The sequence below is a fragment of the Saimiri boliviensis genome, chromosome 8, assembly GCF_048565385.1.
Source record: "Saimiri boliviensis isolate mSaiBol1 chromosome 8, mSaiBol1.pri, whole genome shotgun sequence".
Classification (NCBI taxonomy): domain Eukaryota; kingdom Metazoa; phylum Chordata; class Mammalia; order Primates; family Cebidae; genus Saimiri; species Saimiri boliviensis.
In genome coordinates this window covers 54,419,351-54,446,225 of record NC_133456.1, presented here as the reverse complement: position 1 = coordinate 54,446,225, position 26,875 = coordinate 54,419,351, and the positions used below count along the sequence as shown (strand labels likewise).

Here is a 26,875-nt window from a genome sequence, read left to right as displayed (position 1 = left end):
TGCATGGCACAGCCTTGAACAACAAAGAAATGGCACAAATTGTCCATCATGTCAAGGTTGAGAACTGCTGCTCTAGGCCCAGTAAAAAAAAAATGGGTACATCATTGAAACTTTCTGCTTTCTACTATCCAAAGATGATTTTTTTAAAAGCTGTCTTCAAGGGATAACATTCCTGTTTTAAGAGTTTTTGCACACGTGCACATCATAGTCCTACTCTCAGTACATGGTTTTATTTAAGAGCCACAGGTTTTGGTATAAGACAGACCTAAATCCAAATCCCTGTTCTCTCAGTTTCTGTTTTTCTTTGGGGTCATCACCTAAACTCTTAGGCCTCCTGTTTCTTATCTCTCAAATAGAAATTATTATTCCCTATCTTGGGATGACTAAGCTATAGTAAGTGCTCAATAAATAGTTATCTTCTTTCAGCAGTGACTCTCTTTCTTTTTGTAAATATCTCAGTCAGTCTGTGCTCCTCTTACAGATGCCCAGGTATGCTCTTGGCCCCAACATTAAGGCTGGCAGGGTGCATAGATTGTCATTCACAGATAGATGCTCAGTGTCTCAGACACACAGGAGCTGGAGTAGGTGAAGTGTACCCAAAGAGAAGCAGCTGTAAAGCAATGATGGCCCAATGCGAGTGTGGGGGGAGGAGCAGTAGAAGCAAAAGAATCCAGAAATCTTGGCCCCTGGCCCAGGCATCCACTGAAGTGGACTCTCAGGGTTGGCTAGTTTTATTGTAGAATAAATTGTTGCTCTATAATGTAAATGGAAAATTAACTTGTGTAACCAATCAAACAATCTTTGTGATTCTTTGTGGAGCATACCACCCAGATAAGCTGAAGATTTATCTGTTTTCCTTTAAAATACCTTTTCTAGGATATACAGGGTGGGAAAGAGGGTGTAAGTTGAAGAAAGGGGGTTGGGAAGTGATTAGGTGGAGGAATTTCCTTCATGGAAAGACTCTCAAGAAAATGTGCAGTTGGATATGCTGCACTTAGTTCATGAGATGTAAGTTAAAATGCAAGGTTCCAGCTAGACTGTTAAGAAGGTGACATTAAATATGCCCTTTCCTTCTTTGAGAAAAAGATCATTATTATTATATGCACATTATTTATTTATTTGGGTTAGTGTGGGAACAGAAGAAGAGGAAAGAAGAACAGGATGAAGGTGGAAGGCTCCAAATAAGACCTCTGATCCCTTAAGTTGCTTGCAGAAGAGAAAAGATAATTAGAAGGCACACCTGACATCCCGAGCTTCCCAAAGAACCCTTCAGCTAATCTGAGCAAAATAATGTACATGGAGGGATTTCTCTCCACGATCTCTCATTTGCAGGGTATGAGGTGGAGAATGAGAGGACTAATGTGGTAGACTATTATCCATTTTAATTTCAGGATGTGTTTAGATAGCTGGTGTAAGAAAACAAAACACAATAAAACCTTTCCCCTTGCTTTGGCCAATGCTGAAGGCATAATTGGGGCCGCTGACAATCAGGCCCTTTTGTGTTGCCTTCCCAGACAGTACTTCTGATGTGCTCTCACAGCAGTCCTGTGAAGGAGGCAGGAGAGGGATGATTTCTACAGCTGGACACAGGAAGAAACAGCTTCTGAGATGGTCAAGGTCTTACTCAAGTTGCAAAGTAAGGACAGATCAAGAGCTGTGGCCCTCATCCCTGAATTCTAAACCAGGCTCCATACCATGGTGATATTAAAACACTTTAGAAATAATTGAGGCGAGAGGGTGGGGATCCATATAGTATAAAATACCGAAAGCCGGTAGGTGTTAAAATATACATACATGAACACATAAGTACATAAACATGTCACATATATACATGTCTGTGTATGCACATGTGCATTTATGTCCATATACATAGATGAATAAGAAATGAGCAGGATAATAAATGTGAACTGACTCTCTGCCCTGGTGTTTCAGAGAGAAGCACTGGGGACTATGGAAAAGTGTAGAATGTGTCCCCACTAAAAGAGGGTTGTACCAGTCAGCCCCAGCTAGTGGCTGCCACCTAGGAGCTCAAGGTCAGTGTATCCAGAGGTAGTTGTTGTTGCTGTCATTGTCTTAAGAGGAAACGTTGTATAGGTATAGAGTTGGGAACCTACAAACTTCCAGGCGCCTGTTTTGATAAAGTTTTATTGGAGTATAGCCCCACCCATTTGTTTATGTACTGTCTGTGACAACTGTCACACTATGACAGCAGAGTTGAGTAGTCATAAGAGAGACTGAAGGGCCTTCAGAACTTAACATATATACCACTTGGCCCTTTACAGCATTTCTCGACCTCTGATGTAGACCCAGTAGTACACATATGTGGGCCAAATTTCAGCTGCAGGCCACCACCTGGCCATCCTGGACCCTCACAGGCTCCTCTAGCCTCTGCCATTGCTCACGCCTTCCTCCTCTTGGCTCTCAAAAGCAGTTGTTGGGTATTATTTAGACCATTGCTTCTCTAAATGAAACATGCATGCCTGATCTCCTGGAGAGCCTGTGAAAAATAAGATGACCAGACTCCATGCTCAGAGTTACAGATTTGGTAGGTTTGGGTAGGGCCTGAGAATCCACACTTTAAACGAGTTCCCTGGTGATACTGAGGCTGCTGGTCCAGGATCACGTTGTGAGAACTGCTGGCTCAGACACTCCATGCTGTGGGGGATATGTCAAAGCACCTGGCCTACCAAGCAAGTGACTAAGTTGGCCAGAGGAGAGGAATTAATTCTGTAGGCGCCAGGGACCGATCCACTGAGGCATTTCATAGCCCGTACAGGGACTTTAAGCAAAGAATTCGGTGGATCCCCAGAGTCCTGCAGAGTTCCTATATTTCCTAAATTTGAAGAGTATCCCTTGGGCTCCATTCAGGCCCAACTTCATTTAGCTTGCAAAGAGGCATTAACTGTGCATAAAATATTCAGTATTTCCTATTGTTGGTGTGGCTATGCAAAGGGGCTATAGCTGGTTAATTCTTCATTCTCTGACAAGCACAAGAAACTTGATGAGTCCTGAAGTACCTGTTCTTCCAACTGTTTCCCTTGGCCTGGTCAATCTCTGGGTGGCATCATGGCCTCGCCATGTAACTGGCCAAACCCAAGTGTCCCTTATATCAGGTGTGACTCAAACCTAGGATGGAATGGAAAGAACAGATTCAGCAGGTTCAATGGAAATTTTATTTATTTATTGCGATGGGGTCTCTGTCGCACAGGCTGGAGTGCCATAGTGTGAACACAGCTTGCTGCAGCCTTGACCCCCCAGGCTCAAGCAGTCCTCTTGTCTTAGCCCCACAAATAGGTGGCAGGCACATGCCACTATACTGGGCTAATTTTTTTTTTTTTTTTTTGGTAGAGATGGGGTTTTGCCATGTTGCCCAGTCTGGTCTCAAACTCCTGGGCTCAAGCAATCTACCTGCCTTGGCCTCCCAATGTACTGGGATTACAGGCATGAGCCACAGCACTCAGCCCTAACTGGAAAATTTAAGAACAGTAATAAATAAAAGAAAAAGGAAATAGGTTCAGAAATTAGATGGATGCTTACACTCAATAATTCTTTTGATTTCTCTGAGCCTCAGTTTTCTTATCTATGATAAGGGACTATAGTTATAACCTTGAAGGGTTCCTGTAAGGATTGAAATTGATTTGTGTATGCAGTAAATGTCACCTACAAATCTGGCTTATAAATCATCTCCCTTTCCTTGTCTCTGTGGCTGGGAGCGCCTGATAGCAATTATCTTAGTTAGAGATTCCCGAAGGATTGCAGCCTTCACAGTCTTCCCAGTGTCTGTGGATAGCACCTGGTGGCTCAGATTTGGCTCTGCCACAGGATCCCTTCAGGAAGCATCTCCATGTTCCCTGGGCAGCTATCTTCAGCCACTGGCTGACTGTAACTTTCTTTCATTCCTGGTGTTTCTTATTGCCAGAATATGTCTTCCCCTCATCCCAGCTAGCTGAACCTCCTCTGTGTATCTTCATTTTGGCCACACTCCTAACAGCTCTTCCTTCCACAGCTGCCCCAGCTGTAATGAGTAGAGCAGAGAAGATGCCGCCAGCTCCCCACCCCCCCAGCAAGGCTCTGTGTGCTCCATTTAAGGGAAGAGGAATGTGGTGCCTGACGGATGAGTCAGAGGCTGCTACCTCGCGGTGTGTGGAGCCGGCTGTGAGGTGCTGCCTGGCCCCCTCAGAGGAGGGGTGCTAAATAATTCACCAAGGCAGTCTGCTCTGACATCCATCTGGGGCTGTCCCCTGGTGACCCTGAGGATGCACCAGCGGGGCTCCTGCTTGCTGTGGCATCTCAGGGAGCTAGAAGAATAAACAGGCAGCCTGAAAACTGCCCTGGCTGTCAGGGTCTCCATGGGCCTTGGTTTGGATGGCCTGATTAGTGTCTGCTGCTGGCCACTCAAATCAGAGGGCTTCAGAGGCCCTGACTGTACAGAACACAATTGATGGTGTGCTTACTCTCAGACTTGATGAACATTTATTAAGCATCTGCTGTGTACTTGGCAATTTTACCTGCATTACCTCATATAATTCAGAAAACGCATGTGGCAGAGATTCATAGATGAGACTCAGAGAAAGAAAGTGACTTGTCCCAATTCGCACAGCTAATAAGAAGAAGCAGGGACAGAATTTGCCTTAGCCCGCCTCCTGCCTGACACAGTGCCTGATATCCAGAGGTCCCTGGCAACAGGGGACCCTTTCTCCCTCTTCCAGACAATGGCTGTCTTGGTGGTTCAGACCCTTACATGTTAGTCCTAATACTACCAAGTTTTCTAAAAGGAAGTACATTGTGGCACATAACTAACTGTCTTTTGCTGCTCATTTCAACTGTTTCAGGTTCCGATACCTGCTTCTTACAGTTTGAACTCTGCTTTGGTCTGGGTCATCCACTGATCAAGATGGTGGCTGCAAGGCCATTTTAAAAATGATGGTCTTGTCCACTGAACTTCCTGCCCTGAGGAAAAGTGACAGTCTTCAGGCAGAATTCCCAGTCACCTCTCATAGGGTTTGAGTTGGCCTAGGGGTGGAAGAGTGAAAGACAGACTTGCAGGAGGAGAATGATGGACAGACAAACAAGAAAGAGGCTTTTTCTCAACCTGGCAAGCCAGGAGGACTTAGTTCTGCAGTTCTAGGAAGGTAACTTTTGTACAATCCGTCACACAGAATTTACCTTCATGGCCACTGTCTCCTTATGGTATGGACAGGAGGCAGGGAAATGCTAGGCAGAAAAGGGTGTGGTCCCTGGTGAAGCCCTGCGCCCAAGCCTGGACGCATGGCCCAAAGTGAGAATATGTATTCCTGTTTTCCCGCCCAAATGTTGCCTTTTCCAAAACTAACCTGGCCTGCCCCACCCCTCATCCTATACCCATAAAAACCCAGACTCCACTGGCAGAGGAGCAGGGCAGAGAGGTGGAGTGGCAGAGAGGCAGGGAAAGAGAGAAGAGAATGAGCTGAATGTCAGAGATAATCTGCTTGATTTCAGAGGGATGGCTTTTTGGTGGGACCTCAGAGAAGAGTTTGGCCAGGAACAGCCAAACTCCAGGGGAAGACTACCTTCCCACTCAATCTCCTTTCCCATTAAGAGCCACTTTCATTGGCAATAAAATCTTCCACATTTACTATCTTCAATTCATTTGTGCAACCTGATTCCTCCTGGACACCAGACAAGGACCCGGGTGCAGGCGCAAGAGGCTGTCACACTGATCATCCACTGAGCTACCACTTAAGCCATCCACAAATGGCAAAACCACAAGAGCACACTGTAACACATGCCCTCTGCAGCTCTGAGGCTCATAGACGATACCCAAACATTGCCACAGGCCTACACAGAGTTCTGCTCCTGCTGGTTGCCCAGAAATGCTTGTCCTGGCCTCTGAACCCACTCACCTGTGTGCTCCCCTTCCTGTGAGGGGTTGAGAGCTGTGGGCTGAGTAAATGAGTCAATCCCTTCATGAGTCCCGCAAAGGAGTTAAGGGAACTATCCCGTTTCACTAGCTGCAGAGATCACCCTAGCATGATAAGTGGGCAGATCTATGATTACTCTTTGGCAGATAATAATAGTACCTTACGCTTACTGAGTGCTCCTGGAGTATTTGATACCATACAAAGTGCTTTGCAAAGATATTGCAGTTGTCACCATCATTCACGTTTTTCAGAGGAGGATTCTGAAGAGCAGAGAGGTTAAATAACTTGTCCATTATCACACAGACAGCAAGAGCCATAGCCCAAGAATCAAATACAGACTTCTTAATTCTAATACCAGGGTGAGTTCCATTTTAGCAGGACTTTCTTTCAAAGCAATGTAAATAAGATGTCCTTTATAGCAAGTTATTTATAGGTCTTGTGGAATATTTAAGATTAGAAGGAACAGAGCTAGAATCCAGTTCAATAGTTTGAGGGATATGTGTGCTGTAGCTGCATTCCTCATTCTCTTTTTTTCTGTCAGTCACCTGGCTGATGATATTCACAGGTGTAACAGTGTCCCTGTGCTGTGATTAGCTTGGGTTAGTAATTGTCATAACCGTGAATAAAGAGCATCACCTGTGGCAGTTTATGGTTGGCTATCGTGTACCTAGGATAGACTGTGGGTCATGGCATTTCTTCATTCATTTCTTTATTCAATGAATAGTAGGCCTTTTTATTGAGGGCCTACTATGTTCCAGGCATTTTTCTGGGCCCTGGGGACAGAGGGATGAAGAAAACTGACATAAAGCAGAATAAACAAGTAAAACATAGAGTGATCTAAGTGTGCTAAGTGTTAGGCATCAACTTCCAGTATGGCAGTGTGAGGAGCATGGTAGACTCTTTAATCAGCAAAACAATCATTTGCTGAAAATTATTTTAAAATATAAGCCACCATTTCAGGTTTCTGGAAATTGTCCCAAGGGTATACAGCAAATGGAAAAACACAAAATCAAAATCTTAGTAAGAACACTGCGAGTCTGTGGCATTTTAACCATGACTCTCTCATCTCCATGTATCCCTGCCACATGCTGCCCCTCACTCCCCACCGCACACCACACAGAGCAGTATGACGAAAACTCTACTCTAAGTGTGTTCAGCCAAACAGATGGGGCTCTTTCTCCACCTAGCTCCTAGTCCAGGGCTATGCTTTCACCCTGGGAGGGGCAGCCTGAAAGACTGGCAACACCCAACCCTTGCAAAGGAGCCCAGCTTTCATCATATTAGACTGTGGAATAATTGATGCCAGAAGGAATTGTGGAAACAATAGAACAATCAGCTAGCAATCAGTAGAGGTTAACAGTTGGGTGTGATACCAATAGGAAAACTGGGCTCAGGCTCTCCCGGGAGCAACATCAGAGCTGCACACTGCTAGGGAAAGACTTTACTCAACTCACCTACCCAGTCACTAGACAAATAAGCAAACAACAACAAAAAGCTCCAGAAAAGGGGCAGGGTGATGAGGCACAGTCAGTATCCAGAATTGCTGTAATACAGTATCTACAATGTCCGGTTTTCAACAAAATATTTTGAGACATGCAAAGAAACAAAAAGTGTGACCTATACACAGGAAGAAAACTGCCTGTGAGAGGGTCCAAATGTTGGAGCTATCAGGCAAAGACTTTAAGGCAACAATTATAAATGTGTTCAAAGAACTACATGAAACTCTCTGAACAATTAAAGGAAGGAATGATGAAAGCATCTCATCAAGTAAAGAATATCAATGAAGAGAAATTGTTAGACAAGAATTATAAAAATGAAAATTTGGGGTCAAAAGTATAATAACCGAAATGAAAAATTCACTAGAGGGATTCAACAGTAGATTTAATCTAGTAGAAGAAAAAATTGGCAAATTTGAAGATAGGTCAGTAAACATTGTGTACTCTGAAGAACAGAGAAAAGAGAGCGAAATAAATGAACAGAGCTTCTGAGAAATGTGAGATACCATTAAACACACCTGCATATGCATACACTTACTGGTACCAGTAGGAGAGAAGAGAGAAAAAGGAGCTGGAAAAATATTTGAGGAAATAATGGTAGAAGACTTCTCAAATCTCATGAAAAATATTAGTCTACACATCAAAGAAGCCAAAGTACTCCAAGTGGGTAAGCTCTAAGAGATTCATACTCAAACACCTCACAATCAAAATGTTGAAAGACAAACAGAAAATCTAGAAAACAGCAAGAGAAAACAACTCATCACATACAAGGGAACCACAGTTGATTTTGTAGTTCTGGCAGAGATCTAGAAGAATGCTCTTAAAAAGCAGAACTGAAGTACAAGGGAAAAAAAATAGATAAATAAACTTTATCAGAGTTAAAAAACCTTTATGTTTGAAGACACATGTCCCTTATTAGATATGTGATTTATAACTATTTTCTCCCATCATGTGGGGTATATTCTCTTTCTTTGTGAGAATATACCCCACATGATGGGAGAAAATAGTTATAAATCACATATCTAATAAGGGACATGTTCCCAGAATATACAAGGAACTTTTACAACTCACTAATTTAAAAATATACATGCCCAATTTTTAAAAAAATTGAATATACATTTCTCCAAAGAAGGTATGCAGATAGACAACACACATATGAAAAGACGTTTAACATTATTAGCCAATAAGCAAATGCACATCAAAACCACTATGAGATACTACTTCATACCTGATAGGATGACTGTAATTAAAAAGACAATATCAAGTTTTGGTGAAGATATAAAGACATGGGAACCTTCAGATATCACTAGTGAGAATACGAAATTGTGGTAGCACATTGAAAAACTGCTCGGTTTTTCTATGAAATGTTAAACGTAGAGTTATATGACCCAGCAATCCCACTACTAGGTATGTATTCAGGAAAACATAAAAAATATGCACCCCTTCAAAAACTTATACATGAATGTTCATAGCAGCATTATTCATAACAGAGAGTAGAAACAAACCAAATATTCATCAATTGACGAATAGATGAATATGATGTATATCAGTACAGTGAAATAACCATTAAAAAATGAAATTCTGATATAAGCTACAGGATGAACCAAAAATATAGTAAGCAAAAAGCCAGGCACCAAGGGCCACACATTATATGATTCTGCTAATATAAAATGTCAATAACAGACAACTCTGTAGAGACAAAAAATAGAGTGTTTGCCTAGGCCTGGAGCAGTGGGGCAAGTGGGGAGTAACTACTGCTTACTAGAGGGTTTCTTTTTGGGTTGAAGAAAGTTTTAAAGTTAGATTGTGGTGATGGTCGTACAACCGTATGAATATACTTAAATGGGTGAACTGTATGGTATATTAGTTATGCCTCAATATAACTCTTCTTAAAAGAATCTAAGGAGAAAAATAAAGTAGGGAATGGTTTGGTCATGTTAGGAAGATGCAGGAGGGATGACAATCTCAGATGGGATTGAAAGACCTAGACCTCACCAAGATGACATTAGATTTGAAATGGTAACAGAGCAAGCCACATGACTGTCTGCAGGAGGAAATAGACAAGTGCAAAGACCAGGAGGCACACATGTGCCTGGCATGTTTGAGGGCCAGTTTTCATGTGACAGGAAGGGAGAGAGTAGCAGGAGATAGTGTCAGAGAAGCAATAGGACCTAGATCTCCAGGGACTTATTCTGAGATGAGCAGCATCACCAATGTAGTCTTGAGCAGAAGCGTGGCATGCTCTAATGTTTGTTTTCAGGGAATCATCATGACTGCAGTTTTGTGAATAGACTGAAGGGGAGGAATACTAGGCCAGGTAGGAGGTAAAAGTTGATGGTGACTTGGAACTTCATCCAGGAGAGAGATGGCAGTGGCGTGGACCAGTGTGATAATAGTGAAGATGGGGGAAAGATCTTGGATCCTGTGTATATTTTGACAGTAGAGCTAACAGGATTTGCCAAGGGATGGAACATTTTCAGTCAAGGACTAGAGAGTAAATGTATTAGGCTTTGCAGGCTCTATATTCTCTGTTATGAATGCTCTTATAGATAGCACGTAACGAATGGTCATGATTGTGTTTCAATGAAACTATTTGCATAAACCTGAAGCAAACCAAATTTGGCCTGTGAGATGTAGTTTGCCAACCTCCTCTGGATTAGATGTCAGGGGTGAAGGATGGCTCAAAGATATTTGTTCTCATCCATTGGAAATACGAAGTTGCCATTCACTGAGACAGCAAAGATTACAGATGGAGCAGATCATGGGGGATATGGTGTGGACTCAACTGAGAATTAAGAGATGGAGATGTGGCATAGGCAGGTGGTCTTGAGATCATGGAAAAGGTCTGGCCTTGAGTCACCAGCCTAAAGGTGTGTTTAAGAGCCTTCCCCAGACCAGAGAAGCAAATGCAGATATCCTGGAGTCCCAGGACTGAGCTGCAGGTTCTCCAGCATTAAGCTGTCAAGGAGATGAGATGAGCAGGAGCCAGCAAAAGAGCCTGAGAAGGAGTAGCCAGAGGGTTGGAGGGAAAGCAGGAGAATGTGACATCCTGAAACAAAGCTAAGAAGTGTTTCAGCAAGCTGAACTTCATTCTTTCCTTTCCCACTCACAACAGTATGTTGAAATGCAAATGAACAGAGAGATATTCTTACAGGAATAATCCTGAATTTTCTCTAACGTCTACATTAGAAGAATCATTGTCAACCTTTTTATTCATTCAAGAAATGTTCATTAGCTGTCAGGCACAAAGCGGTAGGTCCTTTGAATAGAATGGTGAGCCACAAAAGGTGTGGTCTCTGCTCATAGGCCACATAGAGTCCGGTTAGTAAGAGAAAGAAGTTGATTATCATTAACGTTGACCAAGGATGGCTCATAATAATTAACCCAGGATGTAGAACTGTGAACCAAAATGAGAGTTCTAAGGAAAGGACATACATCTAAGAGAGAAATACTAGGTATTCTTCCTCTGTACAAAGGAATTGATCTAATCTGGTAGCCCAGAGAAACTTCTGTATTTTTCTGTTTTTAATAATATGTTATTTTGCACACTTCATACCCTAATGGGAACATGCCTGTTTTTTTTTTTTTTTTTTTTTTTTTTAGAGGAAAGTTGTGATCCTCTGAATTAGAGGAAGGAATATAGGCATTGTCATCATACTGAAGACCAAACTTCAGCTATAGACCCCAATATCATTCTTTAATCCTCTTTGAACCTCTGTGTCTTCCTTCGTATGTTAGGGGTTAATAAATGCTACATTTTTGGATTTTGGTGAGGACCAAATGAGATGAAGTATGCAAAATGTCTGGTATATCCAGTCCTCCTCATTTTCTTAGAAAAGCAATATGTGAGTTTGTACATCTGTGACATTTTGTAATAATAATTTTTCTTGAGCAGATCTTTGTTGCCAGTTTGCTACTTTATGAGGCGGAGAGTTTTTAGCCTTTTTCTAGGACATCATTCATTTTGCCAATGTTCTCTTCCAAGAGAAATGTGTAGGAACCTGAGTGTCTGTATTTAGGAAATACTGAAAAACCAAAGCATCCCTGTACAATTCTTTGTTGTTTTCCTTCCTAGTCCTTTACGTAAAGAAAATTCAGGTTTCAATTCAGCTGTTTAATGAAAATTGGTAGTTCCCAAAACCTGCCATAATAAGTGCAGCTTTCTTTGTCTGAGAAAAACCATTTGCTAGCACATCATGGCAGTTTCGCAATATTTTCATAGAAATGTGCAATGGCATGCCTGGTGAAATCATTGATGCAATCCTTAATCTTTTTGGGGAGAGGGAGCAAAACCTTTAGCACTCTTTCATTTTGATGTGCACAGTCTAGCCTGTCCGTATTTCTCATTTTAATTAATGTAATTAAAAGAGGATAAAAGGCTGTGTTAAAATTTTGTGTGTTAGATTATTGGGATCAAGAATAATTAAAATGTATGAAATGTGACAGATTCCTAAGATGATAGGGAAAAAGGAAGACCCCTTTTCTGAATTTAAAGTGTTCCAAATGATTTTTTCACAATATTTAGAAATGTCCATGGATAAGAAGTGTTTATGATATGGAATCTTCACAAATGGACAAGACAGAAGGCTTGAGGGGGTGCTTGTCCTTATGTTATCATGAGCAATTTTATCATTTATGTTTGTAGCTCTCCTTCCTGTTGCCTTCTTTGGAAGCAAGTGGAGAATAATATTGATTTAACACGTACTGTATGCTAGGTACTCTACAAAGTACTTTCTATACCTCAGTTCATCTAACCTTACCAAAGTCTTTGATAAAGCGATATCTCCATTTTACAGATGGTGAAACTGAGGCTTAGAGGTGAGGTAGCTGTCATCTGCTAGGTCATGCTGCTAGGAGGTAATAGAACAAGATTTGAATTCAGGTCTTGTTGCTGGACTTATTCAATGACAATCGGAGGCAGATTATAAGTATGGATTAGAAAGTGGGTAGAAACTGTTGAGGATAACTCTTTTGAGCATTTCTTTTTTACGAATGCAGCTCCACCTTTGTGTGTGCCTCCTGCATCTTTACCTACATTACAGAAGCTTCACATATTTCAAACATTTATTTTCTATGTGGTTACTCAGGTTACATGTTGTTGCTTGAAAGTTAATTAAAATATGCAATATTTTCTTTTTCTCCCTTCTAAGAAAAAACAGATGCAACTTTGATCTCTCATATTCAGTTAGGACTATCAGTTTTTTAAATCTTAAGCATCTCTTTGTTTAAAGACATTAGGGTTTAGTAGATTGCATTTTGTTTTGTTTAATATCTTTACATAGCACAAATTAAAATGGACATCTGTGGCAGACATTCCTGGAGTTCTCCATTGTTTTCGCTGTTCTTTGTGAGCATACAGTTCCCAGCCTCCTTGCCGCTGGGCGAAGTCATGGGACTAGTTTGACCACTAGAAATGATACCATTCATCCCTAAGCTGAGGTGCCTAAAAGCCTCCTCAGTTCTCTCTTCTGTGTTGTGGTAACTGGGAAATTATTGGCTGAGATCACAGAGGCACAAGAAGGAAGCAGAGTAGATCCCCGAGTCACTACTTAGAATGGAGTATCTGGAAAGCCTCTGGGCTTCCAACCAACTTTGCCGAAGAGAGAAATCAAACTTTCTTGTGGTGAGCCATTGACATTCAGGATCGTATGTTACTCCATCATCATCTATGCTAGACTGACTGACGTGACAATTCTTTTTCAACCTCCTCTCCCACATTTACCTTATTGGACTTTGAAATCTAAATGTCTGGATTACTCTTGAATAAAATATTTAAAAGCATGCACACATACAAATGTATACATTTGAAAAAGTAAACTTAAATAAACCTTATTAGATAAGTGGTTTGAAACTTTGTTAATATCCCTTACAGCAATTAGAATTTCTCAATAGAAGGACCAGAAGGTAGTAATCTAAATGAGCTAGGATGAGTGATGTCTACCTTTTTAAAATTCTCCAAAAACTGAAACACTGTCATTTCCCTGAGTGACCCATGTCAGTTCTTTTCTCAGTATTCAAAAATCTTCCTTAGGTTCCAGGAAGATTTTAAATGACCTAAAGAGAGATTTCGGACCCTTTTTGGGAGGGCCTTGTTTTCCTTCTTGTTTTACACCCATAGAAACAGAGATTCAAAACTTGTTTCTTGCAGCCTTCCTCATTATAGCCCTTCATCTAGGAGGCCACCATCCTTGCTGTCACTTACCCTTCCCTTCTGTAACCTGACCAGTAGAGATGCACTTGACCTTTCCCCTTAATCCTCTAACAAGATCCTGCCGAAAGCTGGCTAGAATGGATAGACAATCTGATTTTCCAGCATGTATGAAGCTGCCTCTTTGTTATTACCTGCCAGTGTCATGTTGGTGCTGCTTTGCTGTCTTGTGTCCATGTAGATGTCTTTTAACTCTGCATTTGTGTTTATAATTTTCCTTCCTATTTATGTTTTTCTTCTTCCCTGGAATACCTTCTCTAGCAGCTAAAATGTGACCTTAGTCAAATTTTTTTTGTACTCTGGATTTTGTGTCATGCTTAGTGAGGCCTTCCCCCTGCTATCAAATTGTTTTTTAATTCCAAAAAAAGCAAAAGCATTTTTGACCGTGGGCCTGACCGAGATCATACTTCTCTTGATTCTGGCTCCCCTCTGCCACAATTAATTTTGTCTTTTTTGTCCTTTCTCCTGTATACTGTATGCAATTACAGTCGTTTTTGTAACTCTCTTATCGTTCCACCTAAATAGAAAGTTCCGAAGGTCAGCAGTTGCATCCTTGTCTCCTGACAAGTGTCCTCCACTTCACAAATCCCTAATAAATACTTGGTTGAATTTCTCACACGTATTGCCTGTTTTTGCCTGCTCTTACCACCACGAAGTTTACTGTTATGAATGTGAAATTTCACTGTGTTTTAGAAAAACAGTATGAATTTTGTTCCTATTTATCAGGTCTCTGAAATTTCCAAAGTAGTTTTTGTCTCACCTTGTCTAATACCTAACAGGATATTTTCTAAAAATCCTGATTAGAATGAACATAATAATCGCAAGGAATTAACGATCTGTGGATTTTATAATTTTAATATTGTGCGTAAGTGTGACGCGTAGATATCCAGCTTTCTCATCACCAAGCTGAGCTCACAGAGCATGTGCTGGCAGGGGGACTCGGGCAGTGTGCTTTTGTGCCTTCCCTCTCTTGAATGCAATTAGGCCTTTGAGGACTCTGCGTGCCCCCTACTGTAACACACATCCCATTCTATTCTAATTGCCTACTTAATTATTTTCTCTGTCTTTGCCAAGCTCTTTTAAGGCAGGATCCATGTGTATCTTGGTCACCATGTTGTCCCCAGACCCTAGCATAGTGACTGGCAAAGAGTAGGAGCTCATTTAATGAGTGAATGGATATATGAATGAATGGATGAAGCCTGTATTCATCCAGAAAATATAGTTGTTTGGTCCTGGTGTATAATTTCAGAAGAGGAGGCCCACCTTTTGGTCATTTTTACTGCTTGCTTTCCTAGATTCAAGCAGTTTGGAGCATTTGTGTTGTACCATGTGGAAAATGGCTTATCGGTGGCTCACCCACATTAGATGGAACTTTGAGATGTGCCCTAGGAGTAAAGATGATGTTGCAGTCTTCCCTTTCCTGCTTTCACCCACCTTTTGAATTTTAACTAGTCAGTTAACTAATTTGTGTTGAAGTTAATGGTGGAAGCATGATTGCTTCTATTAATATTACCAATAGCTAACATTTATTGAGTGTTTGCTATGTGCTAGGCTCAGTGTTAAATGTTTCACATTAATTCTCATTGGAATCCCCTAACAGCCCCACGAAGGTAGGCACTATCATTATGCCCTGTGTTATAGGTAGGGACCACAGGCCTCAAGTCATAGAGCTAGCAAGGGTCAGAGCCAGAGTCTGACTCCAGGCAGTCCATTTAGATTCCATATTATGTTGTTGATTCTTATGAAGTTGGTAGTCATGTGTCTCATCTGTTCCAGGTGAAGATTAATCTCTTGCTGTGTTCCAGCTGTCTTCTTGTGTCATCATTGATCACTTGTGAATTGCCTCTCAAATGACCATGCTGATCATGAGTAGCTGAGAGAGTAGTATACCCATTTTTAGAGGAAGAAATAGGCATGGAAAGTTGAAGTGACTTGTTTGTGGCTACGCTGGGTTAGAATGTCACTGCTTTCGCTTGGCCATTGGGGGCCCCAAACTCTTAGATTTCTTAATGCACTTTTTGAAGGATATTGAGGTCTGGGGAAACCATCTGCCTCCCCACATGCTCTGAGTTCTGTGTGATGGAAACGAAGGCTGAATATTATTCATTTGCTTATATTCTGTTTCTCTTAGTGGGAAGTTATTCTAGGTCTCATGATTTTCACCATGAAAGATCTTCTGGGAACTAGAGAGAAGCATTCTGAAAGAAGTTATTAAGCATTATTAATACAATTACATACAACAAAAGACATAATTTAACTTCCCTACATCCAACAAAGAAATTCATTTGAAGCTTCAGGAACTCCAGCTGGAAGGGCAGAGCTCATCAGAGTGGGTTCCCCAGGCGGGGGAATGTGGGCAAGGAGCCGTGCTAGCTGCTTTGTCCTTGGGGACGCTTCCGTGTATGATGGAATATTCCTCCCTCCCAGCCTCCCCAACCTTTCCCTCACCCTTCACTTTCACCTGCAGTGCTTCCTATCACAGGCATAGAGTCCAGAATATTGGCTGGCTCTTACCTCTCACCTGACTCAGGATACTGCTCAGGTAGCATTGAAGGAATATTGATTTTAAACAATTAAAGATGACCATGGAAATACTCAGATGATAGAAACAGTGATCAGCCTAGTGGTTGGAATGCCTCGGTGAATTTTTCTGAGTTCATTCAAAATATCAGAAATAGCTATTGGGTATGTGACATTGTGTTAATCTTCAATATTTTACTTTCTTTAGTTGCAGTAGCCCATAAGGTCCTTGAAAGCAGACACTTTTCCACTCAGTCATTAGAGCTGTGCATGGCATAGAGTATGTGCTCAGTAAATATTTAATGGTACAGATGAGGTTATTGAAGATCCTACAAGTTAAGTTACTTGCCTAAGATCACATTGCTAGCAGGAAGGAAAGGTAGGATTTCAACCCAGGCCTCTCCAGATGTATAGATTTCTTTCTTTCAGATTGCTTGGTTGAGCTGCCTAGTGGTGTAGAAAAAATGGAGATTGGAGACCCCAAAGGTATTCAACAAAAACTGTATCTGAGGTCTAGAAAATGTGGGTTCTGACCCATCCTTGCTGAAATCCTCGTGTGACTTTAGAAAAGTCCTTTCTCCACTTACATCTCCATTTTCTTATCTGTAAAATGAGGAGATGGAAGCAACGCTCTCTGAGGGTCTAAGGGTCTTCAGTGCCCCTGGGAAGGTTTATGCTTTGTCTTCTTCTGCATGCACTTGGATTTGGGGTAGGGGTTAGAGGGCAGGTGACTAACTCACCACCCAAGGACGTGAGGAAAGGGTTCATTTGTGCTTTATTTCAAGGTGCACAAAAACTCAAAGGTGACATAGTCTCAGGCCAAAAAAAACAGTCAACACCCCAAAGTGAAAGTCGAAGAGAGAGGAGAGAGAGAGAGAGAGAGAGAGAGAGAGAGAGAGAGAGAGAGACGCATTTGAAGGCTCGACACAGCTTTTAATTTAAAAAGCGCTCTGATTCCACTCCTAGGTTAGCACAGCATATAATCTGAAACAGGCACTCAGGTTGATAATTGTGCCCGGATTTGATCCCTGGCACGTAAGAGCACAGCTTTTAAGAAGGAAAAAATAGACATGTGTCTTTAAAGCCTCTCTTCTTATATGTGATATTTTTCGTGCTCATTTGGACGTTGCATAGCTGGGCCTCTGCATCCAGCAAAGGCTTTCTTCCCCTCTCCCTGGCTTGGGGATTATTGATTTGGAAGGCAAGGCTAATTTACATGTAAATAAATCTCAGTGCTGGGCAGCGGGAAGGGACGTCCAGATGCCGTGACTGACTTGCTGACATCACAGCTTCATTAGCATGCGGAGGATGCAAGCACTGCAACAGCGACTTCTCAGGCACCACCAGCAGCGCCGCCGACAGTTATTATTATTTTTTGACGGAGCAGCACATTTCCTGGTTCAGTGGCTTGGGCTTTGCGAGCAGCTGACTAGTCGCCCCGGGTCTGGCTCAGGATCAGCTGGTGACGCTGAGGCTGGGGTCTGTGACTTCTTCCTTCAGACTGTCGTGAAGAAGGGGAGTTAAGAGGAAACGGGGGGTTCTCGGGAAGGCGACCCGAGCACTCAGGCTGGTCCAGAGGAAGAGTAGAAGTCAGACTTTTTTTTTTCCCTGCTTGGTGAATTCCCCAGCAGGGTCTGGGTCCAGCAGTGCTGTTTTCCCCGAGGGAATGCAGAGTAGCTCGGCTAGAGTCTGCTGCCAGCTATAGGAAGGGTTCAGACTGAAAAGGGGGTTTGAGACGATGCTTTGCCTGCCTGAGGTCCTGCTTACGTTCTTAGAAGTCAGACCCAGGGAGAAAGTGAACTGTGACAATTGACAAGCTCCAAGGGTCTGGCAGAAGCTTCCTCGGAGACTGGGCATTTCATCCTCCCTGGAGGTGGGTAAGAAATTTGCTCTAATTCACAAATTAAACAGCAGTGTATTTTTCTAAGGTTGATTAGAAAGCCAGATCTAGGGACTTTGCATTGGGGGAGGATATTGGGGCTTCATTTTCTTGGCCAGGTAGAATTTTTGGTAGTCCTCCGACCCCTTTTGCCTTTTCTATGCTTATTAGAAAGCTCGATTGCAAAGTGTTATGTCACAGCTCTAGGCAGTCCTGAAGAAACGCTTAAACCTTGGTACTTAAGAAGCAGTGTTTGTCTAAAAGTGCATCTTTCTTCAAAAAACAATAATAATATGGGGAAGGGGGATAACAGACCAAATACCTGATTGTGTTTATACACAGTTGTCATTTCAGCACATGATGTCAGAAACCATTAGGGGATCTGAGGAACAAGGACTTAGCTGAGACTTCCAGGTAAAGAAATGGCTCTCAAATTATTTAGGTTTAATTTTAGACACTGCTTTCAGAATAAAAATGGTGACAGAGCTTCAGAATACGACTGCATAGCCTGGCTGAAACACATGATTTGGTTTGCCCTCTATGCTGGATTTCTTGAAGGAGTGTTCATAGTTAGTTATCCTCACTCTTGGCTTCTTGAAAACCAATCATAGCATTACTAATTTGCCCTGGAGGTCTTGCGATGAAAGACAGATTTTTAATCCCGTGTTTTTTTGTTACATGGTCTTGGACTATGCGGGGGTCCAGTGGGACTTTTATGAACCATAAATAATCCGGGCTTGGCCAAATTGCACCGAGGTTAGCTATCCGTACCAGATGTGATGCCAACCACTGGTCTGAATGTGGCTCTTGTCTAACTTAGGCACATAGATCATTTCCCCAGTGAGAGAGTTCTGCTTCCCATATCAATGCATGTATGAGCACAGTCAGGGGAGGGCTCCAGTGTGCCATGAATATGTAGACATAGGCTGCCGTGTACTGGATCTGCAGCTGGTAAGGCTGTGATTTGCTTTGCCTGCACATCTCTTCCCAAAGAGTGTTTTAAACCGTCTCAGTGAAGACTTAGACTAAATGAAGCAGCCTTACCTATTTGCTAGAGGCCAAATTGGCTGCTATAATCCCACTCCTCAGAAGGCTTACTGCCTGCTGATGGCTTTCACAGATGGGTCAGGATGAGTGTCCCCAAGGGCTCCAGAGTAAGTCACAACTTTGACGTAATTACCATATTTTGGAAATTTGGATTTTAATGCCTCCTTGAGTGCTTGTAAAGGTTTTGCCTTTCCATCAACTGCACTTTCCCCTCGGGAATTCTGTTTTTAATGTGAAAATTAAAACATACTGGCTCCGTCGGGCATCGCAGTCTATAAAGAGTCATGGGGCAGCCAGAAATAGTAAAATAGCATTGTTCGAAATGGCGTGTTTATAAAAATTTACCCATGCAATGTGAGGGAAAAAATAGAAATACAGGAAGAAAGATGGATTTATGGAAGCTTAAGGAATGAGAAGGGAACTTAGAGGTTAGACAGAATGAAATGATCTTTATCCAGGGCTCAGACTCTGTAGTCAGAAAGAGCTGAAGATACTTAAAGCTCCCCATTCCTGCCAGTGAAGTGGAGAGGGCAATGGAATCTGTAGGTAGGGTGATAGGTTCAAGGATTTAATGAGATGACCTTTGAAAAGCACTGTGGCAGCCACACAGTAAATACTCGGTAAATATTAGCTATTATTGTTGTTGTTGTCGTTGTTGTTGTCATTGTTACCATTTTGACATTATCATCATCAGTGTTGTTGCTAAAAACATAATAGTCTATGAAAAAGGCAACACGTTCACATCCATTTGCCTGCAGAGAGGTTTTGCTAGCAAAAAAGATGCCATCTCTGGTACTGTTATATTCAAATGATTCCCACTCAAAGAAACTTTCCTCCCTATCGATTGACTTGACAGAATAAAGCATATTATCCAAAACTACTGTATTTTGCAGAACTGAAAGTGACCGGCTGGTATCATGAAAATCATTTAGAACTAGCTGGGGCTCAGGCAGGCTTAAAGAAGGCATCCTGTTTTGGCAGCTGGCACATCACATGTAGAAAGCTGTGGGGTCCCAGTTGGAATCAGTACATTTCTGGATTTCTCTTCTGCTCCAGCTATGCATGTGAGAGACAGTCCTTTTCTTTCTTCATTCTTTTTGGTGCAGATATTGAGCGTTTTCTTCTTTATCCAGGGAGGCCATTGAATATATGCTTAACCTGCTGGTCGACTCCTCAGAAGTTCCAAGACTGAATTTTTGCCACCATCTGGGTGGCTTCAGCTTATGGGTTGGCTGCTAAGGGAAAGGAATAGGCCTTCCCTGCCTGCCTGCCCTTGACCTAGTCTGTCTGCCTTTGTTTTGTGTCACTGCCTTGGCACAATTTTGCCAGGCTCGTGGTCTGACTCCTTCATGCTGGTGGGCCTACTTCAGTCACACAACTGGACTGCTGTCCCTTTCCTCCCAGTGTCTATTTATTTTAGGAGAATTGGAACTCTGATGCAGGGGTCTGAAAGACAAAAGTGAATTGGAAGAGTCAGAGGAGTCTGCCGTAAAATTCTTTCTCAAAAAACTCAGAACTGGCAGTCGGTCATTCCTGGTTGCTAATGATCTTTAGTAGAGTTGGGTTTTGCACGGAGAATAATATTTATATCTTGACCATAGGCCACCTCTTTTACCTCCTGATGGGATGTGTGATCTCAGGAGAGTTGCCTGACCTCTCTGAACTTTGGCTTCCTCATATGAATATTGGAAATAAGGTCCCCTGAAAAACACATGGGGTTGCTGGGAAGTTGGTTGTAATGCCCTTGCCCAATTCCTGGTACACACCAGATGTTGAGCATGTTTCCCACTTAATCCCAATCTGTGAACGATAGGGCGCCGTAGTTTTAATATTTATTTAACAGAGAAACTGAAGGCCAATAGAATTGAATTATAAATCAGTAACAACAAGGTATTTGAGAAATCCAAATAAAATGACACAGCAGGTGACAAGTGTCTGTCAGTACCCCATCTAGTGCTGCTTTCACTAAACATAGGTTCCAAACGCTCTGAGTTTGAGAAGGACTCAATAACCAAACTGTACTGTCTGCGTCGAATTAGCAGAAACCTTTTTATTGAGTAACCCCCAAGCTGTGGTCATTTCTTCTCTGCTCTCCCTAAACACACGGAAGTCAAAAGACTCTGTCCCTCAGACAGGAATTCTGGGTGGCATTTGGATAAAGACCTCTTCTGTGCTTAGAGACCCACTGAAACTTTTCTCTGTTCAATCCCTTCTTGATTGTGGTACTTCTGGTGACCATGAGCTATTTGCAAACTAAGAAGCCTAGGGATGAGGTATTGGCTAAATCTGCTTTCTTTGTTGATGCTTTTGAGTGACGTTTGCCCCTTTGCTGTGTCTTAACCTGTAAACATTTTAAATGAAATGCCCTGGTTTTTATACCGTGTGTGTCTGTGTGTGTGTGTGTGTGTGTGTGTGTGTGTGTGTGTGTGTGTGTTTGAATCAAGCAGGGGCAAAGATCTCTTTTGGGGATTGAGTCAGTTGAGTTTGGAGACTTGGTTTTCTTTTTTCCTTGGCCTGTTGTCTAAGCAGTTTATTATTTGGCGTCTGAAAACCATAAGCTTGCTTGTTGTGTTATTTCCCTGGGGATAAGGCAGAGGAGAAAAAAGCAAGGCTGGAGAGAGGAGAGTGAGTGTGTGAGTTTGGATGGAGCGTTAAAAGGAGGGGAGGGAAAGGAAGACAGAATGGGGAAGCAGCTGGGAGAATATCAGAGCAATTGCCAATCCACCATGAAAGTGCAAAGCTGAAGGTTCCCTTTGGGTGAAGTTGCAACTCAGAAGGCAACTCTGTTCTCCTTTAGCTAAAAACTCCTCTCCCCATCTGTCCTACAAAACTCACAGTGAAGCCATTTTCAATCTTAAAACCCTCCTTATGACTAAGCACAGCACATGTTTTCCACTAGAGCACCATGGACCGTTTTTAAAAGTACATTAATTAAAAGGAGCAGATTTTCAACTACAATATGAGCCTGCCTTTCCCTGATGGGTGTAGAGGGTAAACTTCAGCGCATGTTTGGCCATGAAGTCTGTAAAGATCAAACTGGCTGAACTAAGCACTCAGCTATGAGTGCTGACTTGGAAGAGGAAACCTAGCACTCCAGGGGGCACAGAATCCAGAGACATTACTTGTTGGAACTGGGGGCATGAAGAAAATCGGGACTGGCATCATTTAACAAAGCATTACCAGAGTCATGCTCACTGAGAACAGCAGAGCGAACCTGCAGGAGGAAGCAATAGCGGGGGGTCTCTGATAGCTCCTTCTTCCTGGTGCTAGTGTTTGAGCTGCTGTCTGTAAACCGGCCTGGGGCACTGAGGCAACACGGGAGCCCTTTCTTTATCTCTTAGCACATTGAGCAAGAATCACTTCCTATTAGGACATTTTCCTACCCAGCACCCAGCCTTCCTCGGATGATGGGAAGCTGACTTGAGTGCCTCCATTCCTCTCACGCTAGGAGTGCTATTGGCCTCAAGTCACCCTCCTCTCCTTGACACCTTCAAATCAAACCTTGTAAATATTTTTCAGCCCCATCCAGGGTTAAAGGTAGCCAGGGCAGAAATTTTTAGCATTTCATTTCAACTGGGCAAGATGCCATTTTTCCAGCTCTTTTCTTGGCATCCATTCATCCGTTATGAGTCCTTTGAGATGCCTGCTCGTGAAAGTTCCAAGACTTAACGAAGAAACAGCCATATTTTCTGTGGTCACAAAATCTGGCATGGTTTTAAGGTAACTGTTATATAAAGGCAATGTATGTTTTGGGTGTCTATGTGTCTGTGTATAGTCTGTGGTTAATGTTGATGTGGATGTATAATAACTGTCAGATTGAGCGCCTACTGAGTGCTTGCTAACTTGAAAGATGCTGTACGTACCTTGCTTGTAAATTCTTACAGCAATCTTGCAGCTAGCTATTATTGGTTCTGTTTAATAATTGAGAAACCAGGTCTCCCGGAAGTTAAGTAATTTGCTCAAGCTCACACAGACAGTAAGGAATAATGCTGGGATTTGAACCCAGGATAATCAGAGTCCAAACCTTGTCTACCATACTAGGCTTCTTTATACTTTTCACTATAATGTCCCTGGGGGATCTTGTTGTTTTTTTTTTTTTTTTTCTTATATAGCTCCTTTATGAATCCCTCATTTAAGAAACACGTCATTATTTAGCCATTGAATTAAAATCTCTTTGGCTGATCTTCACTAAAGCTGGAAACACCCAAGAGAGTATGTCAGACATGAAACAGAACATAGTGGTGTCTTCACCTTCCACTTTTAATGTAGCTTTTAGAATGAAAGTGTGATTGGTTGGAAAGTCAGAAAACACACTGAGATAAGAAGTAAAAACTGCAGGCAGATGGAAGGAGTCCTTTGCTGGACTACAGAGAACATAGGGAATTCTGGTCTAAACTTGTGTCTGTGGGCAGACTGATGGGAGTTTGGAGAGAGGGAAGCCCAAGCTTGTTGCTCTTGATCCCCAGTTGTATGCACATCAGGTTCTAACTAAAATGTATGTTTCCGAGCCTCAATTCTTTCATCTTGAACATGAGGGTCCTAAATCAGGTGATCAGTATATTGTCGTCCAGCCATGACCTTGATGAGTGCAAACTTTCAGAATGAATTCACCCTCGTCAGGGAAGGAGCGTAATTTGCTCCATCGGCCACTCTTGGTGGGGAACTAAAAGGTCAGGTTTTATATCAGAATCTGACTTATCTGTGTTGTGAATATGTGCTGGAAGATGAGAAGTGGTAGACCCCCAGAGAATGACGGGAAGCTTCCTGGAAGAACGTCTGACCTTTGGATGCTTTGCACTAGTGAAGAGGAGTGGCAGTGGGCAGTGTGTTGATGGTGGTCATTCACTTTCAGAAGCTCTCCAGGGCTTAATAAGCATCCTACAGAGTGCCAGAGACCAAGGCTTCTCAAGTTTAATGTGCATCTACCGGCGGGGGGGATGTTGCTGAAATGCAGATTCTGAATTGTTAACAAGCTCCCCTGTGATGCTGATGCTACTCCTTCTAAACTACATTTATAATAGGAGTAGAAGAAAGAAAATTTGACTAAATTCAGAAGGTCTAGAGCAGGTGTCCCCAAACTACGGCCCACGGGCCACATGCGGCCCCCTGAGGCCATTTATCCGCCTCCCCCCTACCGCCCGCCGCACTTCAGGAAGGGGCCCCTCTTTCATTGGTGATCAGTGAGAGGAGCACAGTATGTGGTGGCCCTCCAACAGTCTGAGGGACAGTGAACTGGCCCCCTGTGTAAAAAGTTTGGGGACGCCTGGTCTAGAGTCTAGTTCCAGTTACTGCTTGAGTAAACCTCAAATCATTCAGCTGCTCCATGACTCAGTATCTCCATCTGCAGAGTAATAAAACAATAGCTAATATTTGATGATTACTTACTGGGTGCCAGGCATTGTGTTCACTGTTTTATGTGCTGTATTTTATTTGATCCTCGCCTTAGGAGGCAGGCTTTGTTACCATTTGCATTCTGCAGTAACTAAGCACAGAGAGATTGAATAACTTGACCAAGGTCACACAGCTGATAAGCGGCCAACTTGGGATTTGAATTTGTATCATCTGACTTTGGAACCTTCACAACTTATAGATATGATAGATGTGAAACATCTTGGGACTTACTGTGTGAGTGTATGTGTAATTTATTTATATATGTACAATTACAAATATGTTGAGTACTTGAGATTGTAAGAAGTAGATGTTTCCCAGATGAGGTTGTATTGTTTTTAAGTAAAAAAAAGTTCTGATTTATATAAATCAAAGTAAAATGCATTATGAAGTTTCAAAGAGCACAGGTGTTCGCTCCGTTGTCACCTGGGGTGGGGAGGAAGTGGTACATGAGAGGAACATTCTGAGGAATTGAAGGTTCTGGTTAACTGAGTTTTTGGCTATTTTAAATTAAATCCCAGTTCATTATCCATCTTGGTTTTATAAATTTGGACAGTATGACAGATCCCTTTTCTGCCTTAATAGGAAGAGCAGGGTTAGCTCAACTGAGTTTATCTTGTGATTCAGGCTATGGCAACCATGCAAATTATTGTCCTGAAAATAAATTCCCAGTGATCCTATTTTATAAGGAAGCCAAAAGAGGTCGATGGTGTACATTATCTCAGTCTGATATTTGTCACCTCACTAGACACCAGGCTGTTAGGACTTCACTGTAATAAATGTCCTGACCATATGATTAGTATGGCAAATACCTGGCACCTATATCACTATGCCCACGTCTCCTTTGGCCACTTCAGACCTCAGAGATGATCAACACATTTTTTTCTGTCAAGCCCCAATGCATCCTCAGAGTCCTTCTCAACACAGTGCTGGAGGCAGCCTGTACCCATGAGTTACAGGTGGCCCAGGAGATTTATCCTACATGCTAACTCTACCCTTGGATACTTCCTGGAAGTTGGTTCTCTTTTCAGTTTAGTAAATATATATTGAATACCTAACAATAGCCTATGTGTGCTGAAATGAAACTCTGTTTTCCATTTACTCTGTATTTTATTTGTTCTTAGGAATGTGGATGTTCTGCAGACTTACTGAAAGTTTCAGTTAATTACTTAATGGGTACAATGTGCAGTATTCAGGTGATGGATATACTAAAAGCCCAGACTTCACCACTACACAGTATATCCATGTATCAAAACTGCACTTGTATCCGCTAAATTTATACTAATTTAAAAGAAAGTTTTATTTTTTGGTAAATTAAGGTTTTAATAGTCTTTTTCCTTTCTTTCTCTGTAGGACATCCTGTTGTTCTGATTAATATGTTGGCCATTCTTAGCGCTCCTGTCCCTTTTCATTACCAATGATGTAGGGTCTTTCTCCAGGTCGCCTGCTGTGATGTTGTCAGAGGAATACCTCCTTTACAAGGGCTGTTTCCTGTAGGCATCCTCCCGGCAGTCAAGCCATTGGTTAGGTAGTCAGTGCACATGAAGTGTCTGTTCCTGGCTCAGCAACTACATAGAGCCCTCAGCTAAAGCTCTCCCTTTCCCCTGACAGCTTATCCATCAGAAGTCAGAACTTCATTTAAATTGCTGCCTGAGTCTATTACTTGCATTTTAGTGCATCATCCCAGAAGTTGCCAGGAAAGCCTGTCAAGGCTAGAAGCTTGCCACGGACTGGACGGATGACACCCCTACCCTTGCGTCCTGTGCAGGTTGGGCCACTCCGAAGTGCCTATTAGGAAGGAGGGTCAAAATGCACAGCAAATAATTCACAGGCTCCTCTCTCAACAAGAGGAGCTTTGATTCTTGCTAGACTGGCTTCTGAAGGGGGAATAGCTAGAAAACAGCATAATCATGGGGCTTGATTGATCGGAAAGCTTTAACCTGCCTTCTTTTCACTGTGTCAATTTGGCTGCCTAACCAGCTGCCTAAACACTCATGTTGTTTGCCCTTGTAATGCTTAAAAATGGTTTTAAATCCTGCACCACTGAATTGCTAAGATGCAGCATCCTAAATGGTAACTATGATATCATGTGCTATTTTGAATTTTTAAAAGAATGTTACAGAGAGTGAGAAATAGCAATTGAGCATCTGTGAGTTGCAAGGCACTGACTTTGGCCCTGTGGGTAGTTTAAAATATCACAGCCGGTCTTTTGCGTTTAACCAGTTTTCCAAACCAGATGTTTTTAGCTTGAGATCCCTGGACAGCAAACGACCAGACAGAATTGATGAACTTTCTGAAATTTAATGCAGAATTTTCTGTGTGTATATGTCCAGTTTTAAGGGAGAGGATCCAGCTTTTATCAGATTCTTAAAGGCATCCAGTCACCCAAAAGGTTAAGAACTGCTAAGCTGGGGGGTAGGTTGTTGTAAACTCATCC

The 26,875-nt window shown here is 42.2% G+C and overlaps 1 protein-coding gene across 7 annotated transcripts in view; it reads left to right on the top strand.

Annotated features, from left to right (window-relative positions):
* Positions 1-26,875, top strand: part of PRICKLE2 (prickle planar cell polarity protein 2) — a 395,296-nt gene that overhangs the window by 232,684 nt on the left and 135,737 nt on the right. The window contains exon 1 of one of the 7 annotated variants that reach the window (XM_003940211.4): positions 8,382-17,997. The exons of 5 other annotated variants lie outside the window; for them this stretch is intronic. The gene's annotated coding sequence lies outside the window, so the exon portion shown is untranslated. Of the gene's footprint in view, positions 1-8,381; positions 18,002-26,875 lie in introns of those variants that run through there. One more of the 7 variants, XM_074404502.1, reaches the window with a different exon arrangement.